This window comes from Monodelphis domestica, chromosome 2, assembly GCF_027887165.1.
Source record: "Monodelphis domestica isolate mMonDom1 chromosome 2, mMonDom1.pri, whole genome shotgun sequence".
Lineage (NCBI taxonomy): Eukaryota > Metazoa > Chordata > Mammalia > Didelphimorphia > Didelphidae > Monodelphis > Monodelphis domestica.
In genome coordinates, this window is record NC_077228.1 from 277126560 (window position 1) to 277143942 (window position 17383).

At 37.4% G+C, this 17383-nt stretch overlaps 1 protein-coding gene across 8 annotated transcripts in view; it reads right to left on the reverse strand.

The window, feature by feature from the left end:
* Positions 1-17383, reverse strand: part of BTBD9 (BTB domain containing 9) — a 550633-nt gene that overhangs the window by 37471 nt on the left and 495779 nt on the right. The gene's annotated exons all lie outside the window — the stretch shown is intronic.

The following is a 17383-nucleotide window of genomic DNA, read 5'->3' on the forward strand; positions in this document are numbered from 1 at the left end:
TCAGGGTTCTGAAGAGCATTTAGGAACAGGAGTCAGTGGAGAGGAAGGGATGAAGATGTCCTTGCCCTGATGGAGCTGTGATTTATTCACTGTCATCTGGAAAATTGTCATCTGGAAAAAAAGGTCAGTATGTCATGTGGCCATCAAAAAAGAGTTCGAGTAAAGCACGGCAATCTTAGCCCCCAAGAACAGAAGGAATTTCTCCAAGAACCGAGATCCACTTCTCATTGGACTGGAAAAGGAAAATATTTGCCTTTCCTGCTGCTGCCTCTCTCCCTGCTCCCCTCTCCTGATATGTTCTGAGGACTTGCCAGTTTTTAGGTGGTCTGGGAGAGTGACTCTAACATTTTAAAGAGAGTTATATGAGGTATGGTCAGGGTCAGGTTGACCATCTGCTTCAAATCCCAGAGTGTAGATTCTACTAAACCAACATCTTCCTCACATTCTTCATTACATCTGACTCCACAGCAAGCTTCTTATCAGCACACATTGGAACCAAGAGTGGCTCCCACAACTGTATGACTCTGATAATATTTTCTGTTAGAAATGTGAAAGGTTCACAGTTGTTCCAGATCCTCCTCTGCTTACACAGTGGAAATGCCAGCTGCTGGGAAGCTGTTTCCTGTAATTGTCTGATGATAAAATGATGCTACCAAAGAAAATACATTTATTCATGGGGGGATCCTCTCTCTCAGTTTCAGCTGTTCAATCTTTCATTATAAACATTCTTTGAGATTAATTCATTGGTCCCCTGAAAGTCATTAAAGACATTTTGCACCATCCTAAGTGGGAAATCCATGGTTTTTGAACCCAGGACATCAACCTTACAAAAATTCTCTTGTTCACAGATAAAGATGATGCTATTTCAATACTCACAGTGTATATGTCTAATAGAATGTGGAATCTTGGTTGGTCTTCTATGTAACTAATATGGAACAAAATGAAACCTACAGAACCACATGAGGTTCAAATTCTTGTATCAATAGGGTTCAGAATCAACCAAACTAGATTTACAGTGGATAAACTGACAACCTTCCCTCCAACTGGTATCAGGGAAAGTTTTTGAGGCCTACTCCACAGTTATAAACAGCCCCCCTCTTAAGCCTATGACTAATTAAATTCCCTAAAGAAACCTGTAAATATTAAAAATGCATAAATTAAAATGGTCATGTAACACTTCTTTCTTTCTACTTATAGAACCAACTAATGACAAGACATAAACGAAAAAGATTTGCGACTATCATTTAGTTCAATCCATTAAGAAATTCAGATATTTCAGAGTTGAAGAAAGCCTTAGAATTCAGTTGGCCCTCTTAACTGGGGAAGAAAAATAGTCTCATTTTGTGGGGGAGAGGGCAGAGAAAGTGGGAAAAGGACCTTTACTTCCAAATCTGGGTGAAGATTTCTGTCTAGTTACTTCCTCAGAATTCAGTAGTAAAGGTAATAATAGAATCACTACTAAAAGAGTCAGCAAACTGAGGAGCAGAAAAAAAACGAGTCGATCAAGGTCATACAGCTAGTGAGTGGAAGATTTAAGACTAGAACTCAGGCTTCTAGTCCCCAGTACATTACTCTTTCTATTACTCCACACTCCCTCTCCCTATATTCCAAAAGCAGCATAGAGTAGTATCAAGAGAGCCAGAGTTTCAATCCCAAACTGTCTCTAGAATGGAGTGCAAGTCATTTAGTTTTTCTAGGTCTCATTATCCCCATTTGTAAAATGAATAGATTGGACTAGATTGACCCCTAAGGTCCTTTCCAACTTTATATCTATGATTCCCTGCAAACATTGGCAGCTCTTCCTTTTGCTTGTGCTTAGGGAAGTGGGGCTGATAGTAAAGCACACTGAACAGGAAGGTGCATTCCAAGAGTAATAAGATCAGAAGGTCTCAATTTAATAGCAGTCTTCCATTACACTGCATTAATATATAATCACATTAGAGTTCATTTTCACTAACACAGCCTGAAAGTTGAATATGTGATTTCACTTTCAGCAAAACTAGATACTACCCTCAATACTAAAGTGTCAGTATGATGGAAGAGCAGTTAATAGAGGGTAATGAACAGCTTTCCCTCTCCCCAAAGCCAGATTCTATTTTTTTCTGAACTTCTTCAAAATAACTTCAAATGTTGCTCAAGGGAGATAGAGTGGTATTAGGATGGCTATCTCTACATCAGAAGTATACATCTGTAAGCATGCAAAGGGCTCTGCCCTTGCTGGGATTTCATGTAGTTTGGAAACCGCTATTAAAATATAGTCTACACAAATACTTGAATGCAATTTAAAAATGGATTTATAGCTATCCCATTAGGTGTGGTACCCGTGTCAGGGATGGCATAGTATATACATTTCTCCTTACCTAGAACTTGGAGCTTATCTTATTGGTAAAATTTGCCAGATGTGGAAATAAGGATAGTTAGATCTCCATCTCTTTTGTATAGAAGCAATATTAATTCAGTGAGTGGGGAAAAAGGGAGTCTTGAATTTTGGGATGAGGGAGAGGGAATTATAATTTCCCTCTCTTACCACCCCACCCAACTGCCCAGGGAACTTCCCATTTCCATTAATTTATTTCCCATTGACTGTACAAATGCAAATGATTTCATCATGTGGTAGGAAAAGTTCTGGACTTGGTGTCAAGAAACTTTGCTACTAGGTAGCTGTGTAATTTTGATCCAGTTACTTTTTCCCCAAGTTACACAGTCTTCACTATAAATGACAGAGTTGGACAGGTAGTACACAAAGAATTCTGGATTTGAATTCAGGATATGTGGATAGAGAGCTTAGCTCTGACACAGATGAGCTGTCTGATTATGGGAAAATTATTTCAAACCTCTGAGCCTTATTTTCCTCATTTATAAAATGGAAAGAAATGCTACCTAAACAAGGCTGTTGTGAGGAAAGTGCTATAGAAATATGAATGGTCATCATGATCATTATCTCAGAGGCAGAGGGACACAGGAACCCCTGGCTCCAAGTCCACATGTGACACCTGGCTATGTGAACCTGAGTGAATCACTTGAGTTATCAAGGACCTAGGCACCTCTCTAAGATGACAAGCTGCAGAGGTGCCAACCTGCACTGGTAGAGAAAACTTCCTCACTTGAGAGTTCATAACCTTTTCTGAGGTTGCTTCCAAATCTAATATTCTGTGATTTGAGATAGGGTGACCAGGGTGCTAAATGAAATTAATTAATCAGTTAGAAATAGATGGGGAATTGTGCTTTGTTGAAATTCACTACCCCTACTGTGTGCTTGGTGTTCAATACAACAGGTGATGTAGGAGAGGTCAAGGGGTATTTTTATCCTCTGCTCTCTACAAGTTTATATTCTTATTAAGTAATAAGATACATATGGAGCAGTTAAGTGGCTCAGTGGAAAGAGAGCCAAGTTCGGAGATGAGAAGTCCTGGATTCAAATCTGACCTCAGACATTTCTTGGCTATGTGACCTTGGGCAAGTCACTTAACCCCAATCATCTAGCCCTTACTACTCTTCTGCTTTGGAACCAATACTTAGTATCAATTCTAAGATGTAAGTTAAGAGTTTAAAAAAAAGACACATGAACACAAAACAGAATATAATACAAGACAGACTATATAGGTTTCCCCAATTTATAGTATCAAAAATTCACTTGTGAATTGGTTAGTTTTTTCTATGGAAAAATCTACTCTAATTCAAATGTTATAAATGGTGGTAAAGTCCACAGGACAGTGCAGAAAAAATGACTTAAATGAACTATAATATTTTGGCAATAAAAATATAGTAGAAAATGATATTTTTGGCATCCTAGAAATTTAGCAAAACAAAAACTAAGAAGATGATTTTTTTTTGTTTCAAATGTTAAAAGACATTTGAAAGATAACAGGTCTCATTAGATGATAAGGAGGCATACAGCCTTTTGTGGAAAACGTGAAGGGACTTTTGGACATTTTCAAGGGCTTGGCACTGTGATTGATGGCACTGGCCCTTTATTGTCTAATTTCCCTTAATAGCTCATATTTATATAACACTTATACTTGGAAGATTAATGGCTTTTGTTTTACCTAACAAGGAATTCTTTTTGTAAGCTCACCATTACTTGAAGTTTTCAGGCAGTCTTGCCAAGGCCTCTTAGACCAGACCAGAAGTTTGGACTTGATTATTTTTAAGGCCATTTCCAAGTCCCAGATTCTCTAAGTAGAACTTGACAGATATATATAGTACTTCAGAGTTTGTAAAGGGTTTTATATACGTTATCTCATTTGAGTCTTACAATAATTCTGTAGGGTAGATAAGACTTAAGGTTAATTCAGGAGTTATTTTGAACAGATGTTTGTAAATTAAAGTGGGTCTAGAGAATGGCTGTTAAAATGGCGAAAGGACTTTAAATCATATTATATTTGAGTACAAACTGAAAGAAGTCATCATTTTTAGAGTGAAAAAAAAATCTGGTAAAGGGAAGGGAGGGCATGAGGATCTTATTATGTTCATCTTTCAATTATTTCAAGAGTTGCCATGTAGAATAGATAATATATTTATTTGGTGTAATTCCAGAGGACTTGTTCCCATGGTAGAAAGTTATAGGAAGAGAGTTCAACTGAATATGAAAAAACTTTTTTTTAGGTGTAGATGTCCAAAAAAAAAAAAAGGAATGGATTACTTTGTAAGGTAATGAACTTCTTGTTATTGAAAACATCCAATCAGAAACTGTCTGACCACTTATCAATAAAAATAATAATAACATTAACAAAACAGTTTATATTAATATAAGGCTTTATAGTTTAGAAAGTGTTTAGAAGGAAGATAGCCCATTTTCATTCTTTGGAGCTCTAAATATTAGGAAGTTTTCTCTGCATCAGATCTAAACTTGCCTCTTTGCAATTTCATCCATTGCTTCTGGTTTTGCCCTTTGGGTCAAATAAAAGAAATATGATCTTCAAAATCTGAAGATGTTCATGTTTTCTCCCAAGTCTTTTCTTTTTTAAGCCCTTACCTTCTGTCTCAGAATCAATACTGTGTATTAGTTCCAAGGAAGAAGAGTGGTAAGGGCTAGGCAATGGGGGTTAAGTGATACAGTTTGGAATTATCTGAGGTCAGACTTAAACCCAGGACCTCCTGTCTCTGAGCCTGGCTCTCAATCCACTAAGTGACCTAGCTGCCTTCTGGAGTCCAGGCTAAACATTCCTAGTTCCTTCAGTTGATATTCATATTATGAGGGTCAAAGCATGGCCTTTTTACAGCCTAGTTGCTTTCCTCTAAATATTCTAATTTTCTACTGGCCTGTTTAAATTATGGTTCCCAGAACAAGATACCCTGACCACAGAAGAGTTCAGAAGGAAAATCAACTCTGTTCCTGGAAGTTACATCTCTCTTGTGGCCCCAAATTATATTAGCTTTTTTAGACTGCCACATCACACTGCTGACTCATTCTGATCCTCTAGTCCACTAAATCTCAAAATATTTTTTAGGTAAACTGTTCCTTAACCATATTTCTCTGTCCTGTGTGTGTGAAGTTGACTTTTTTAAATGAAAATTAAATGCTTCAGTTGCTTTTAATCAAAATCTTAGATTTATCCCAATGTTATAGTTCTTTTAAATTTTGATTTTATCATTCAGAATGTTATGTATCCTTCCCACATCTGTGTCATCTGCAAATCTGATAAGTTTTCATTTTTGCCTTTACATGATTTATTTATTGATAAAAATGTTAACCAGCAAAGGGCTAAGTGGATCACTGAGGCATTCCACTGGAGATATCTTGCTTTAAGTTGCTATAAACCATTATTTGGCATGCAAAGGAGTGAGGAAAGTGAGCAAGCAGCCTTTTGGACTCTGAATTGGGGCATTTAATCAGTTTTAAATCCATCTCCAATTATCTATTTTTTTAGTCTATTTCTAATTATCTTCTCTATAAAGACACAAAGTATCAAATATTCAGGAAAAAATCTAGGTAAATTATATTTGCAACATTCTCCTGATCTGCTAATTTAATAATCTTGTAAAAAAAAAAAAGAGCAAGTCAAGTCTGGCAATATCTGTTTTTGATGAAGGATCTCTGTAATCACCATTTTCTCTTACGGATGTTCACTAACCATTATATTAGTGATCTCTCTTGGATTTTCCCAGGAATGTTTTGAGCATTTGTTCCTTTTATTCTAATCTGTCCTTTGCCATATTCTAGGGGAATTACATGTCATTGGCAGGATCTTGTTGATTCAAGGAGATTGGTCTTTAAAGGTTCAAGAAACATTTAAAATACCAGGAAAAAATAAAAATCAGATGCACTCCTTTACCCTGGCCCTTCTAAAGCCTAGGAAAAGCAGTTTGCAGAACTCATGACCAAGAAAGAGCAAAGCCCTCTAGGGACTGGGATCTGGAAGCATACATGGGGAACATACTCATTTTTAACCTCTGAGAGTAGAGCCAGAAGGGAGGCTGACATGATTTTTCTGAAGATTCCCCCAAAGGAAGGAAGTAATAAAGGCTGTCACCTGTCAGCTGAACTGAAGCCAATGACAGAGGGACATTTTCTAAGCTGTGTGGCACTGAGATGTGACAGATATTAAAGGCCTTCAACAAGCAGCGAGACTCCCCTGAAGACAGGACTGACAATTCTTTATGAGTGTGCTTCTTACACTGACCCTACAGTGCCCACCTGTCCCTTGCAGCATGCTGTTCTTATTGTCTGCCACACTGTTGTGATTGCCCAAGGACCACATTCATCTCTTTAATCATATCTAAAGATGATCTATGGATTGAGGACAAGAGAAAGATTTTTTTTCGTCCTCTGGCATTGGGTGAAGAAAGACTGCAGTTGACATGTTTTATGTTGGGTTGTCTATGCCCTTTCTTGCCCAGCTTTCCTACTTGCTGTCCAGCCTGTGGCATAGACCATACCTTTCCCTAGAACTTGAGCTAGAGAAAAAAAGTTCCAATCCTCGATTACATGGTCTGTCAATAGTTATTGCTTGTTAATCTCCGAGAGAGGTCCCTTTCTACTGTGATTCCTTTGCCTTGTTAAATCCAGTACTCTGGGTGCATTTCAATACAGTAACCCTGAACCTTGGGAGTTGTTTCCTTAAACTCATTTGGAAGCCCAAAGGTAAAGTTTTATGGCTGACTCATAGCTCTACCAAAAGAGCACTCAGGTCCTTGGGTCCAGCTATCAGGGAGAGGAAGATGCTGCCTGGAAATACTGGTTTTTATATTGACTAAATCTCTTTATACTGCAGCTTTATGCTTTAGACAAGTTAATCAAACCAAAAACTCAGGCTACTTCAGATTCTGAGTCAGTCCCCTCACCAAGTGGAAACCACACAATTTTTCAATGATTTTGGAGTGCTTGAAACCAGCACTTGCTGCTTAATACAAGCATGGAGTAATAACAAAATAGTGTTAAATTAGCCTTTCTCCTAGCACTATGGGGCCACTGAAGATTACTGAAAGTCCTAAGAACATCTCTTGCTTTTTCCCTTTGCTATAAGAAATCCTACTTTGGATAGATCTTAAAGGAGTGACTGGGTTGCTAGAGATACAAGTACGATAATCTAAACCACTGCCTGTTTAATGGTTAAGAGGATTCAGTTTCCATTATTTAGGATATTTTGCTTTCCTGACTTTTCTAGGTATATCTTTTCCTAAATTGTTTGGGGGTGGGGGGGTGAATATAAATATGCCACACTCTCATACAGGGGGGAACCTCAGGCCTCCTGCTGGCAAATGGGTTGTACTTGGGCAGCTCCAAGAGTGTCATTCTTGATCTAGGTTTCACAGTCTGCAGTTCATGCTTGCTGAAGGTTCTCTCTCAAAGAATAGGTCAAGACATGGGTGTCATTACTCACAGTCTTACTATAGAGTTCCTCAAGGCAAAAAAGTACTGGCAGAGGATTGTACAAAGCTGAAAGTCCCTGAATGGAAGGCTTTGACATTGGAAGTTATGTCTCAGGAAAGAAAGCTGGTTTTATACTCTGTACCTCACCTAACTATCCCTTTACCCAATCCCCCTCCTTATGCTTCTGCCTGACTCCCCTAAGGAGACACAGTAATTGATGATTAGCATTCCAAAGCTTGGCTTGCATCCTGTGAGCCCGTCATATTTAATTACATTTTAACTATATTCGTCTTCTATAATAGCACGAACATAATTTAGATAATTATCTCACTCTCTTATTCTCTGACTCTGTCTGTCTCACTTAGAGCTTGCAACCAAAATCGCTTTCTCTGCTGAAACACATAAACAGACTCTTGGGCCAAGTGCTTTCCCTCTCTAGCAGCAACAGCTGTTATTGAAAACCATTACTCAATGGTTTTGAGTAGCAATTCAGAAAAAGAAAATTTCTGTTTCTTCCTGTCTTTTTATTTATGTTTACACACAATGTGTGTGTGAGTGTGTGTGCACAATCAGCTCTGGCATTTTTCTTTTTACAAGGTTTAATGTCTTTTCTCCAAATTTAAACTCTGCTGAACAGTTCTAAATGTCGGGTAAGCCTTCTGAAGAGATGTATTCTTTCTAATAGGGTTTCTGTCACACTTAGATCTTATAATTAATGACCTTTACTCTTGCCTATTATGTGCCTCCTCTAGGAGGCAATCAGATAGGAAAAAAAACAACAACAGGTCTCTTCTAAAGAACAGTGCTTCTTGAACACATTTATATACAATACACATTACCAGGAGGTTACTCCAGTTCCTTCTCAGTACAAACTGTCCAAAATGTTTGTACCCAGTTTCTCATCCTATCACTTTTTTCTAGTATGCAAGAATAAAGAGAGACCTTAGGCTCCACTAAAGGGTCATAGGACAATTGATTTAGAGTTAAAGGGATCTTGTGACATCCAGTCTTCTTTCCTTATTTTAAAAATGCAGATGAAGCCCCAGAGAGATTAAGTTATTTCCTCACAGTCATATAGGTAGTCAGAATTTGAATCCATGCCATTTGACTCCAATTTTTTTCCTTTCTGTTTTTTTCCACTACACTGGATTCTTATTAAAATAACCGATTTTTCTGATGAACCCTGACAATGCTCAGCCCTTAACAGTCCCAGTGGGCATAACTCCTTGGTTATAATGATGACAGTTTTAGCCTACCAAGCATGATGTTTATTTTTTTCATAAATAGATAAGAAATGTATAAAGAAGTAGGAAGTAGACAAACCTAGGAGTAGCACATTTCAGGGCACAGGCATGTGGGGTAGATTTATCTACAACAAGTGTCACATGGCTGCATCCTGCCTTCCTGTTTGGTCTTGGTCTGAGTTTTGCTACTACAAATATTTATGAAAATACTCCCCAATTAATGAATATTCTCAATTCCTTTATTGTTATCCATTCACCTAGCTAAATTGAGTAATGTCCCTAGAATGCCTGGATCAGGGACCTGTGTTTATTTAACTATTATGTCTCTGTTCTGATGTGGAAGCTACTGTTCTAGAGACTCAAACAAAGTTTTAGTGTCTAGGGATGGAAGAAACCTAAAGAGGCCAGTCGTAAAAGAATAATGTGGAGGTAGATGAGGGGAATGCTGTGTTGTGAATTTTAGCAAAGCTTTTGATGAAGTGTCGCATACTACCTTTGTGGAAAAGATTGGCTAGCCAGACTCAAAGAATAATTATAAATGATTCAGTGTCAACACGGCAGGAGGACCCTGGACATCTGTATTTGGCCCTGGGCTTTATTTAACATTTTTATCAATGACTTGGATAAAGGCATACATTGTAAAATCATCAAATTTGCAGAGAACCCAAAGCCAGGAGACACAGCTAACAGACTAAAACCAACTTAATTTGGAGATGTTTAACAAATAAAAATACAATACAGCATAGATAATGTTCATTTGTGGTTTTCTAGGTCAGTATGTAGCTACAGAGATCTGTTTCTATTTTAGATTGACTCTACTGGACTAGATGACATCCAGAAAGATCTCAAAAGGCTAGAGTTCTGGGCTGAATAATAAGATGAAATTAAATAGTTAAATGTCAAGTCTTGACCTTGGATACAAAAAAGTCACCTCAACAAATAGAAGATGGAAATAGTATGTCTAGACAGCAGTTCTGAAAAGAATTTGGGAGTGAATTGAAAGCTCCATACAGGTCAGAGTGTGGTAGGGTAGCCAAAGCAGTTAATGCAAAGTTGAGCTACTGACTTAGGAAAGGTTCCAGGAACAGGAAGGTGACAATCCCATTTTACTCTACTCTTGTCAGGCCTCATTTGGAGCATTATGGGCTCAGCAGTTTAATAGATGGATAAACTAGAAAATTCACAAGAGTACATGAAACAGTGAAGGGCCTTGAGTTCATGACATGTGGACAGAATGAAGAAACTGGGTATGAGTGGAAGGGAGAAGATGCCTAGGGATATGATGGCTTGTCATTTAGTACTCCAAGAGCCCTTTTATAGAAATGGAACTAGTTTTGTTTTGTTTGGCCCCAGAGGGAAGAACCAGAGGCAATGGGTGGAAGTAGCAAAGAGGCCAATTTAGGCTTCATGTCAAGAAAACATTTATTAACAACCTGATCTGTGGTCAAGCTTGCTTTGAGAAGTGATTGGAGTAATTTTCACCTATTAATCTAAAATTCTGCTGATTCTTTAAGGGGTATTTACAGAGTTTTATTAGATCTCTAGAGTCTTTATCAAATATTGCATTTAATATATAGTATCACCTTCAGCCAAACCTTTGATTTTGCAGGAACTATCCACTTATTATATGTTTCTACGTTTTAATCCTTTTTACATCTCTGGAAATGCAGGGAGCAAGAATGCCTATAAGAGGCATAAACCGAACCCCTTATTAACTCTTGCACTTACCAAGAAGGGATGTTCATTTTGTTCTGAAGGGGGACAATATCAGTGGTGTCCTTGACTTCATAATTTCACTAACCACATGTATCTAATCAGTTTCAAAATCTTGTTCTATTTCTTTTTTTTTTAGCTTAAAATTTACTTGTTTTGTTTGTTATATTAAAATTCCTAGGTGTCTTCCTCCCCGCACTAGAGAAGGTATTATTCCACAAAAGATACTTATTAGTTCTTTCTTTGGAAGTGGACATATACAAGTATATACACACTGTCTCCTCCACTAGAAGGTAACCTTTTGTAGGGCAGGGAAGGTTTCATTTTTGTTTTGTATCCCTTGTGACCAGCATAAGCTTAATAAATTCTTGTGGATTGATTGATTGACTCTTTTGGGAAATTTGTGCTTGCAAGGTTAAAATTTTCAGTTGCTTGTGGAAGCTTTAGTGAGAAGCATTTTTGAAGGAGTTAAAATATGGCCTCGGATACTCACTAGCTGTGTGATCCTGGGCAAGTCACTTTACCCCTGTCCATCTCAGTTTTCTCATCTATAAAATGTAGGTAACAGTAACACCTACCTCCCAGGAGAGGATCCAATGAGATAATATTTAGTAAAAAGCACTAAGCATAGTGCCTGACACATAGCAGATACTATAGAAATGCTGATTCCTTTCCCTTCTTTATTATGTTCATTTCCCTATACAACACTGTATATAAATCTTTCCAGGAAGGCTGTCTTAGAAACCATCCCCATCATCACAATAGTATTCCATCATATCTACATATCATATCAAGACTTTTTAACATATTCTTACATATAAAGACTTTCTCTGAAACCATCCCCTTCATTACAAAAGTATTCCATCACATTTATAAATCATACTTGTTCAGCCACTTCCCAATTGATTTTTACCCTCTGAGATTCCCATACTTTGGTACCTCAAAAAAAAGCTATGAATATTTTTGTACATTCTTAGTTTGTTTTGTTTAGGGCTAATCTGTCCCACAGTCTATTCTCTCTCTTAATGTTCATTTAAAAAGTTTTGAGTTCCAAATTCTCTTCTTCCTTCCAGTTCTTCTCCCACCCAATTTAGAAGGAAAGAAAGTTGTTACCAATTTTTAAATATTGCATTTATTATTTTTATTATTCACTTAAAATTTTTTTGAGAATCTACTCTAGTTCCACACTCCTTTCTTGTCTTTTCCTCCTAGTTCCCTAGTGGGTAAAATATTTCTATCTCAACTCTGTGTGAATGTGTGTATTATTCCCTCCTTTGACTAGTTCAGATGAGAGTGAGGTTCAAATGTGAGTGGCTTCCCCCATTCCCTTCTCCATAGATATGTGAGATAAATTCTCCTTAATTTTCCTTTCTCTTGTCTTTCACCCCCTCCATTCTTGTTTTAAGAATTTTAAGCTTTAACTCCCAGGCTTTTTGTAATTAGAATTTTTCTTGAAATCTGGTGATGATATAGTTCATAGAGGATACAAGTATTATCTCCCCATATTAGAATGTAAGCAGTTTATCGGTTAGTCCTTTATCACTGTTTGTTTGTGATTACCTTTTTATGCTTTTCTTAACTCTTATGTTGGCTGGTTCCTCCTTGAACCTGCATTTGAAGGTGGTTACCCATGCCTTCAATCCTCTCGAGGCTACACTCCTGACTCTCTGGACTTTTTTTTTTCCATGCCCCTAAAGATGAGTACCCTTCCTCCTGTTTCCAGTCTCCCTTTAGCTTTCTTTTATGTATTGTCTTCTCCCATTACACTTCCCTCAGAATGTAAGCTCATAGAGGACAGGGACTGTGTTTTTCCTTTTTGCTTATCTTTGTATTCTCCACACTTAGGAAAGAACCTAGAACATAGTAAGAGCTTAACAAATGCTTGTTGACTTGATGATGCTTATAGACTTTTAAAAACTATAATCAGTTGACTGTGGAAAGGTAATCATGTAAGTAAGAGAAACTTTAGGGACAGCATGGTAGGTAGATACCCATCTCTTTGCCTGTTGAGTAGAGGAGTGCTCTGTTTTCCTAAGGATCCAGAGTTAACAGTTTATGAACTATGGATGAAGGTGGCATCATGGTGTCTGGACCATTGTTTATGTTTTGAGTTCCCTGTCTAGGAACCTGCTATGCTACCCTAATCCATGGTGGGAGCTGGAATGGATATTAGTGAGGCAATCCCTTTCCTTTGACCTTGAGACTTTTACTTACTTCAGAGTTCTGGGAGAATGCCCCTAATTCATTCATTTATTTATTTATCATATGTTTATTTATTTAATTAGACTATTTTTCCATGGTTACATGATTCATGATTGTTCCCAACCCTCTTCCCTCCCCCTTCCTGGAGCTGACAAGCTCCAGGGTTACACATGTATCATTGTTCAAAATCTATTTCTATATTATTCATATTTGCAGTCAAATGATCTTTTAACACCAAAACCCCAATCATATCCCCATGGAACCATGTGATTGATCATATGTTTTTCTTTTGCATTTCTACTCCAACAATTCCTTCTCTGGATGAGGATAGCATTCTTTCTTGTTCTTCATACTGCCCTAATGTTTCAGTTTCTGTGTACAATGTTCTCCTGGTTCTACTAATTTCACTCTGAATCAGTTCATGAAGTCTTTCTAGTTCACATAGAAATCTTCCAGTTCACCATTCCTTTCAGCACAATAGTATTCCATTACCATCAGATACCACAATTTGTTCAGTCATTCCTCAATGAGGACACCCCCTCATTTTCCATTTTTTTTGCCACTACAAAGAGCATGACTATAAATATTTTTGTACAAATATTTTTCCTTATTATCTCTTTGGGGTACAAACCCAGCAGTGGTATGGCTGGATCAAAGGGCAGACAGAATGCCCCTAATTTAAAAACAACAACAAAAGACAAATATTTGGACTTGTCTGATTATAAGTAAAATGTCAATGGGGAAAGGTAGAGTTTAAGTTATAGGTTTAATAGTTATATTAAAAGTTACATGCCCTAACTGCTATGATTCCACTGGAAAAGTGAAGTTTTGGTGGCTGGCTATATTGCTAATGAGAAGGGAAATGGCAGATCTTTTATTTGGTTGGCAGAATGGCTGCTTTGGAGTCTCAATACTATGTTCAATTTAAAAAAATATTTAGAGGGGGCAGCTGGGTAGTTCAGTGGATTGAGAGTCAGGGCTAGAGACAGGAGGTCCTAGGTTCAAATCTGGTCTCAGCCACTTCCTAGCTGTGTGACCCTGGGAAAGTCACTTGACCCCCATTGCCTAGCCCTTACCACTCTTCTGCCTTGGAGCCAATACACAGTATTGGCTCCAAGACAGAAGGTAAGGGTTTAAAAAAATATTTAGTACAAGTATTTTTAAAAAAATTAATTTATTTAGTCAATTTAGAACATTATGCCTTGATTACAATAATCACATTATTTCCCTCCCTCCACTCCACCCACTCTTTCCTCAGCCGACACGCAATTTCATTGGGTATTACACGTGTCCTTGATCAGAATCTATTTCCATGTTGTTGGTGTTTGCATTAGGATGTTCATGTAGAGTCTACATCCCCAATCATATCCCCTCGACCCATGTATTCAACCAGTTGTTTTATTTCTGTGTTTCTACTCCCAGTTTTTCCTCTGAATGTGGATAGTGTTTTTTCTCCTAGATTCCTCCAGGTTGTTCATGATCACTGCATTACCACCAATGGAGAAGTTCATTATATTCAATTGTACCACAGTGTATATCAGTCTCTGTGTATAATGTTCTCCTGGTTCTGCTCCTTTCGCTCTGCATCACTTCCTGGAGGTTGTTCCAGTTCCCATGGAATTCCTCCAGTTCATCATTCCTTTGAGCACAATAGTATTCCATCACCAACATATACCACAATTTGTTCAGCCATTCCCCAATTGGAGGGCATCCCCTCATTTTCCAATTTTGTTCCACCACAAAGAGCGCAGCTATGAATATTTTTGTACAAGTCTTTTTCCTTATCTTTTTGGGATAGTACAGGTATTTTAAACTAGAACCTATTTGGGTCACTTGAAGTTGGGAAGGTTAATAGTCAAGATTTATTAAATACCTACTATGTGCCAGGAACTGTGATAAGAGCAGGGGATACAAATATGAAAAAAAATAGGACCAGCTCTCAACTAGTAAACAAATATTTTCCATAAACTTATTTGTGATAACTTTGTGAAATACTTTATGTGAATGCCTGGATTGAATTGAGAGGTCTTTAGGCCAAGGTAAAGAATAGGAGCTATTATACCAGTATAGGGAGGACATTTCTTGGTACTTTGCTGCAATAATCAAAACCCATTTATTGTTTGCTGTTGTGCCAGACACTTTACTAAGTGCAGGACACCAAAAAAAGGTATGAGATGGCCCTTGCCTTCAAAGAGCTCATAATCTAATAAGGGAAGACAAAACATAAAAAAAAAAAAGCTGAAATGGGGGTGGGGAGGTTACTGGGCTATGAGGTCCTGCAGCTGGGATGGGAATGATCTGAGGTGTGATTTTCGGAGTTGATTTAATCTTACAGAATGAGGAATTTCTGGAGATCATGAGATCCAGGAGGTCAGCAGGGAAATGAGGAGAATTCCCTTAAATGGTATTATTGTCTATCCTTAGTTCTGAAGTGGACCAATGACATCATGATGATGTCTTGATTTGGATTTGGATATTAATTGAATATATTGTTCTATGTACAGGAGATAACATTGAATTGAATGAATGAAAGAATGAATAGGTTTGTGAATACTGACACCTTTAGTCTAGGCCTTAGTGGGAAGGCAAGAATAGGAACTGTAGTCCTGCCACTGGTTCAAAGATACATAAGCTCTGGCAGGAAATATTGGAGTTCTATAGACTTATTTTATTATTTTACTAAAACACACCATCAGTTATGTCCTAAATTTGGGCTTTTCCCTGTCTATTTCAGCAGCCAAAAACTGTGCTTTAATTTGACTAAAATATAAAAATATAGGTGTAGGAATTCAGAAACTGTTAATAGAAAAGCTGGTAGCACTATGATGTTCTCTGCCAGCAGCATTGTTCCTGGGCTGATATGAAGGAGGCAATGCATTGGTTTTCTAGAGGATTCGCAGGTCCCAGCTGGTCCAGTGATTAAGAGAATCACTGATTTAGTAATATAAGTGGCTCCTTTCAGTCCATGAAGAGATTGAACTAATGAAAGAGTTTGATACTCCTAAAGAGAGACTATCTATACTACTGATTGAAACCTCCTCCATTTTTCTATAGTTAACAATCCCATGGAGAAAAGCACTGAAAATTCTGACTGTAGATGTATGGAAACCAAATTTCAAATGTTAGGAATATGGCAGTTTTATTTCCCCATGCCTCAAATACCAAAGGGATCTAGATTACATTGAGGACTAAATACTTGCACATTTCAGCTTAAAGAGCAAAACCATTTTTAATGAATTCATGCCAAAACTCTATATGAAACAAAGCCCAATCCCAAACCCAGAAATATATTATCTGAGTACACAAGCAGTCCTTTCAAAATGGCAGTGTCAAATACACATAGAACCAAACATAATTCAATTCCCGAACTTGGAAACTAGTCTTTCCTATGGGTCACCATTCTGATAATACTCTAAAATTGACCAAGAAGTATTTTGGGTTATTGTACTGTGCTGGGCAATATGGGAGATGTAAATATTAAGACAGTGTGATCATTTTCCACATGGAGTTTACAGGCTAATATAGGGGGACTATGAGAGGAAGGCAAAGTATTTGTGATACCAAAAAGGACCTGATTAAATGTCAGGGGCCAGTATATAGAACTAAATACCATGTGTCCATATTTGACTCTTAGGTGATACTGAGCATAAATTTCAAGAGAAAGTTTTCCTTCTAGCTCAGAAAGTGTCAGATACCTTGGGGAAGCAATAAGAAGAGGTGTTGAAATGTTTTTTGGAGATGAAAACTACTGTTTTCAGTCTAGATTTTTAAGTATGACCTAGAGCTATTTAATATACTAAAATATCTAAATATGAGGTCTGTAATAATAATAAAAAAGAGTCAATGCTTTCATGATAAGCTTGATAATGGACTCTTTCAGAATTTTCATTAACTGCAAAATTCAAAACAATTAAATAGTACCTTCTACATGAAAACTTATGATAGTGAATAAGCAGCAAAATGCTGTAAGGTACTATTTTGCATGTAGCTTAATCTTTCTTCTAGGACATTTTCATTCAATAAAAAGATGAATTTTTAAAACCTGTCTTTTTCATTTCAAACACTTCCTTGAAAAGAAGCAGTCTCAATGGCTCCCTTCCTGAAATAATAAAGGGCTGTCATTTAGTCTCTCCAAGGGCCTAAATTCTTCCCTGATGTTAAGTCTAGTCTTGCTTACTCTCTTACCACTTGTACTCTGGTAGTCAATTGGCTTCATACTCTCCTTTAGGCTCAGGAGGGAGCTTCAATCTGCTTGTTGCTCTTCTTAGATTCTCTCCTCCTTTCTACTTTATGCCTGGAGAGTAAGTTGACCTTACCAGGCATGAGAATTTGGTCAAATGCCACATCAAAAATATAAACAACACAGGTTTTTAAGTAACAATGTTTTAGGTGAATTTAAAAGGCAGAATTC